A 6,000-nucleotide genomic window follows, 5' to 3' on the forward strand; every position below is an offset into this window, starting at 1 on the left:
TTGTTATTTTGTGTTTGCTTTGCTTGGTACTGTTGGTGTTATATGTTAAGAACTGCATAAGTAAAAGTAAGTCCTAATAGAATAAAAAAACGCTATCTGGTTCTGGTTCTGTTCTGTTTAACCGGTTACTGTTGTTTTTTTTTGCTCTGTTCATTTGAGTGTTAGGAGTGTGGGCAGAACTGAACCTCTTGTTGGTAATTCCTCGGAGTGAAAGCCATGTGTGCAAGAAAGTTCTGAGGTTGAATTGAGATCCTTCTGTCCCGTCCCCTGTAGTGGTCAGTGTATAGAAGTGGGAAAGTCTGGCTTAGACTGTAATTCCCTCTGCTCTCTGTGTAATTCTCTTTTCTGTTTAAGTGTCAAACAAATAAATGAGTCTCTGGGTAAACCCTCTAAAAATAGTCCTTTAAATTATATGTTAAGTAAATGGCCTTTGCCCAATGGGCCATGTGTTTTTGTCCAGGTAGCAAGCCTCATGAAGAAGGACTCGGATAGTCTTGTAAGTAAAAATGTTTAAGAAAAGAGACCAGGAGGGGTGGGGGCTAAATAAGAAGCCCACCCTCCTAGCTAAACTGGTAGTGAAACAAGTTGGTGCCCATGGAAGGGACGGTTCAGCAAAAAAAGCAGAATCGGGCCCAGGCGGGCAGGCAACAAACAGAAAAATTAAAAAACAGGTTAAAAAACTTTAAAGGTGTAGTAAAAAAAAAAAAAGTCAGTAAGTGTAAGCATGAAAATTTCAAATACCCAGGACTGACTTGAAATGGTAATTTAAGTTAATAAAAATGGCTGTTGGAAAACAAGCAAGTAATTTAAAAAAAAAGTAAGAAGTTAACTCTGTAGTTGCTGAAAAAAACGGCAGTTAAACTTTGTAAAAATGCTTAAAAAAAAAAAAGGTTTTTGGTGTCTGTAAAATGTTTGTAAATAAATTCAGACAAAAAAGTTATTGGATTGCAATCATTTGGTGTGGCTATGAACAATTTAGTTAAATTAGCTAAAAAATGTATACAGTGTTATGTAATTAAAAACCTGGGCTGCCTATAAAACAAATACAAAAAACTATGGGGTAATTCCTCTGTTTTGCCTGAAGCCAACAAAAGTATTTGTATATTTCAAGTAATGATTGTCTGCCCAGAAAGGATGGGTAAACCTCTTGTTTTTTTGTCTTTCAAATAATCAAAAAAAACTAATGCCAGCTAAACAGCATTCAACATACCATGCATTTACTGGCACAATAGAAATTATGTTTTGTGTTCTATGTTCTGTCTTGTGGTGTTTGTCTTGTGGCCGGAATTTTTGTGTTTAATATTTTTATAAAATAGTCTAGTTTAAAATCAAACAAAAAAGTTAAATTAAAATGCAAATATTTGTTTTGTTCAACTTGGAATACAAAGTGTTTAAATAAATCAAAAAAATGTAATATACTAAAGTCTAATGCATTTCCTCAAAAAAAAAAATTCATTGGCCAAACTGTTAATTGCAAAAATTGTTGTTAAAATTTGCATACCAACAGTCTTTGAAAGCAAAGACATAAAAAGTTAACCCACTCCCCATATTGTACATGGGATCTTTCTGGCTACCTCAGATTTCTAGCCAGAGGGCTGGGGATGGTGAAAGGCTATTGAACTAAAGGTTGTATTGAGTTAACGCCTCAAAATAAGTGTGCTTGTCCTGGCTTGTTGCTCCAAAGCTCTGTAATAAGGTTATTTTAGTAAAAAGGTGTGTATGGCATATATTAAATAATAAAACTAATTATGTCTTCATTGTTAAAAAAATGTATAAGTAAAAAGTAAAAGTTTCCTTTGCAAGTTAAAACAAAAACAAAAACAAAAAAAAACAAAGCACAAAATAAATTAACAAAAAAAAATTAGCTAGCAAGCTCAGGCTATAAATAAAACACTGACTCCATTCAAGGACACTGCTCACAGTTAAAACTTGGTTAACAACTAAAAAAAGAAGGGCTTAAATTTGCCCACGCAGCAATAAGATTTGCAAAACATTGCCAGGCACTAATGAAATGTGTTAAGTTTCTTTTCTCACAGGTAAAGAAGCGCTACCCAAAGACCCTAGCAGCCCTGCCACTCTTTGGAACCAGGAGACGGGATTAATGTAAAGGTCCACCGACGAAAGTCTGCTCTGGCTCCACCCTGGAAACGCCCTTAAGTCCCGGTGACTACCAACATCGCTGTAAAATGTCAAAGACTGACTGCATGGACCCAAGATTCTCACTGCAAAAAAACCCCTCCACATCGGAAAAATTCTCCTACTAATAATTAGCCTATTTCGCCTTCTAGCTCCACTGTGCCTTTTAAACAGCAGAAAAAAAAGTACAAGGTAACATGCTAGTAACCTCTCCCTTATCCACTGACAGATCTACTGTGCCTTTGAATTTTTCTAGAAAAATCAAAACCATTACAGGGTTATGTGCTAGTAACCTCTGCCCTGTAGGATGCTGCACTACGACTGTTTTGAAAAAAAAGAAACACTCACTCCACTAAAATTGCCAAAGTCCAGAAATTCCTAACTAAAAAAAACATTAAAAACTAACCCTGGTAAAAAAACAAAAAATTATACACTGGCAAAAGGACATTTGTGGAACCCATGCTTAAAAATGTGGTATTAATTAAAGCTTGGGGTTTATTCTACAGGCTGCGCCCTGTGTCCTGAAAAGTGACTAATAATGTAACCCCCCTCCTATGCTATTAATGTCGATGCCTTTTAAAAGTACCTAAAATTAGTTAAATAACAGGTGTATTATAGTACTACACCAAAAAAAATGGTATTAAATATCACTAAGGCTGGAAAGGCATTGCAATGGAATCTAGTATGTTTAGAAATTCGGGATTTCCTGAATTACCAGCTGATGGCCATTCGGAGTAATCTTGAGTACCAGACTTGGCCCACTGCCCTTACAGACGCATCAGAAATACCATCTGATCAGTGATCATGAAGACATACTTGGACACTTCCTGGGTGGAAGTGTGGCTTCCCAGGGCTGGGTGTGTGCCCTTATAGGGGATGAATGCTGCACTTATGTCCCAGAAAGCACACAGAATATTAACAAGCACATCCTGTCAGCCAAACAGGCTTTTAAACAGTGGAAGGCCCAGAAAAGAAAACCTACTCTTTCTGATTCCCTCTGGGGCTGGTTACTCAACCTGGGAGAAATAGGGGAAGGCATTGTTCACCTCCTGCTCACTGGTGTGGTGTTGTGTATTGTTACTCTTCTCTTGCTTGCTTGCTGTAAAGCACTCCAGCTCCCTAGAGCTTAATCACATGTTATCCTTTAAATGTGAGAACACTCAGCCAAAAGTTTGTTGAGTATTCTCAAAGAAGGGAGTTGTTGGTGTCACTATGCATAACCCTACGTAACTCGGGAGGGTGGAAGGCCACAAGAGTATGGAGCCTTCCTGGTTTTAGGCCTCAGCAGACAAGAGTCCCTCCATGTTTGAACTTTAATCGACCTAAAAGGCCAGGTGTAACAGCCGTAATCAGTTGCAACAGTTCTAACTGGTCTAAAGCAGAAATAATAAGGCCTGTGCACCTTTAGCAGAAGAACAAAATAACTTGCAAAAAAAAAAACTTACTAACGAGCTGCCATGGCCAAAATTACTTAATGCACCTGCGCTTACGTAATTGCTACAAAAAAAAAGAAAAAAAAAAGAAAGGGGAAACGTGAAATTGCTAGTCAGTAAAAAAAATTCTCATAAATATAAAAAAACAGACTGCTTGTTTTAGGTGTGCTTGATCTAAGTCAATCTCCCTGCACCGCTTTGAGATCTCAAATAAACTTGGTTTGCTTCTCCACCCTGGTGTGTTTATTGGCATGGCACACCAGGCGACGGACCCCCCCACTGTGGCTTGGCCTCAGGCAGTTATCTGCCGGCAACATTACTATGAGGAGGTAGCCAGGCGATGCTAAGAATTAGATAGTAAGGATCATAAAATATAAAAAGGAGTGAGATTCTCAGCTGGTGTAAATGTGTTTAGCTCCGCTGATTTCAGAGGAGCAGCATCAATTTATACCAGCTGAGGTTCTGGCCTATGTAATGCAACTTGGGGCTGCTACTTGGGCTATTGATCACCACAGTGTTGCAAAAGGTGAAGCCAAAATAAAAATTATCACCGGTGGTTTTCAGAGGTTAATGAATTTTTGAGCCATTGGAGTATGCTAGATGGCATTTGTCATAACTTTAGTCCCAGATTTGGACCTTAGCGTCCAAAATATGGGGGTTAGCATGAAAACCTCCAAGCTTAGTTACCAGCTTGGACCTGGTACTTGCTGCCACCACCCAAAAAATTAGAGTGTTTTGGGGCACTCTGGTCCCCCTGAAAATCCTTCCCTGGGGACCCCAAGACCCAAATCCCTTGAGTCTCACAACAAAGGGAAATAATCCTTTTTCCCTTCCCCCCTCCAGGTGCTCCTGGAGAGATACACAGACACAAGCTCTGTGAATCTAAACAGAGGGACTCCCCCCTCCCCGTTTTCCAGTTCTGGAGAACAGAATTACCGAGAGTTAATCTCTCTTTCCCCCCTCACCCAGAGGGAATGCAAAATCAGGCGAATAAATCTAACACACACAGATCTCCCTCTGACTCCTTCCTCCCACCAATTCCCTGGTGAGTACAGACTCAATTTCCCCGAAGTTTCCCAGTAAAGAAAACTCCAACAGGTCTTAAAAGAAAGCTTTATATAAAAGAAAGAAAATTACATACAAATGGTCTCTCTGTATTAAGGTGACAAATACAGGGTCGATTGCTTAAAAGAAATATGAATAAACAGCCTTATTCAAAAAGAATACAAATCAAAGCACTCCAGCACTATATTCATGTAAATACAAAAGAAACAAACTCTTTGGTACTCACAACTTGGAAACAGAAGATTAGAAAGCAGAAAGACTTCTCCAAAGCTCAGAGAAAGCAGGCAGACAGAAAACAAAGACTCAGACACAAAACTCCCTCCACCCAGAGTTGAAAAAATCCGGTTTCCTGATTGGTCCTCTGGTCAGGTGCTTCAGGTGAAAGAGACATTAACCCTTAGCTATCACCGGTGGTTTTCAGAGGTTAATGTATTTTTGAGCCATTGGAGTATGCTAGATGGCATTATACAGCACTCCATACTGATAAAACAAAGAAAGGAATTGATATGGGTGGGATGTAACATTTACTCCATTGTGTGGATAGGGCTGGAATCAGAACCCCGTTTTCAAATATCCTCGAACTTGGGGATAGGCCACATTAAAATTCTAACTCATGTCTAATGATCTTGAACCAATGCAGCTAATCCCAATCTCTCAGGTCGGGCCTGTTTCCATCTCAATCCCAATAATGTAACCAATACAGTTATGAATATGTCTTATCAGGAAATCAGCAGCAGCCTGTATGGGCTGAACTGTCCATCAATCTTCAAAGCTTTGGAGCCAATGCGTGGTTCTCTGTCATGATGGGAGGAGACCCAGAAGGAAGAGACGGATTTACATCTGCCTTCCAAGAGAGAGAGAGGTGGGTTGTGGGCTAGGGGTCATGCACAGCACTATGAGGATTCTGGGATGTTTTCTAGGGCTGCACCAGTTTACACTGGGGGCAATGTTGGTCACTGCACTCCACTCCGGTCCAAAATCCAGAGGGCATAATGGTATTTTAAAGCTCCTTTTGCTTTAACCCTAAGGAACAACACAAAGTTGGTCCCTCAGACTATGGGTACATCAATGCTGGAGGTGTCATTTCCAGTTCGGGGAGACATACCCATGCTAGCTCTGATTGAGCTAGCGCACTAAAAATAGCAGCATAGCCAAGCTGCACAAGTAGCATGATGTGCTAGCCACTCCGAGTACAAGCCCATCTGAAACCCTAGAGATATATCCAGGGCAGCTACCCCTTTCCACTGCTGCTGCAGCTGCAGGTGCACTGTTAGTTTTAATATGCTAGCTTAATCAAAGTTAGCAGGGGGTATGTCTATCTAAGCTTGCTATTACACCTCTATCTACAGGGTAGACATATCCCTGT

Source organism: Gopherus evgoodei, chromosome 2 (genome assembly GCF_007399415.2).
Source record: "Gopherus evgoodei ecotype Sinaloan lineage chromosome 2, rGopEvg1_v1.p, whole genome shotgun sequence".
Taxonomy (NCBI): domain Eukaryota; kingdom Metazoa; phylum Chordata; order Testudines; family Testudinidae; genus Gopherus; species Gopherus evgoodei.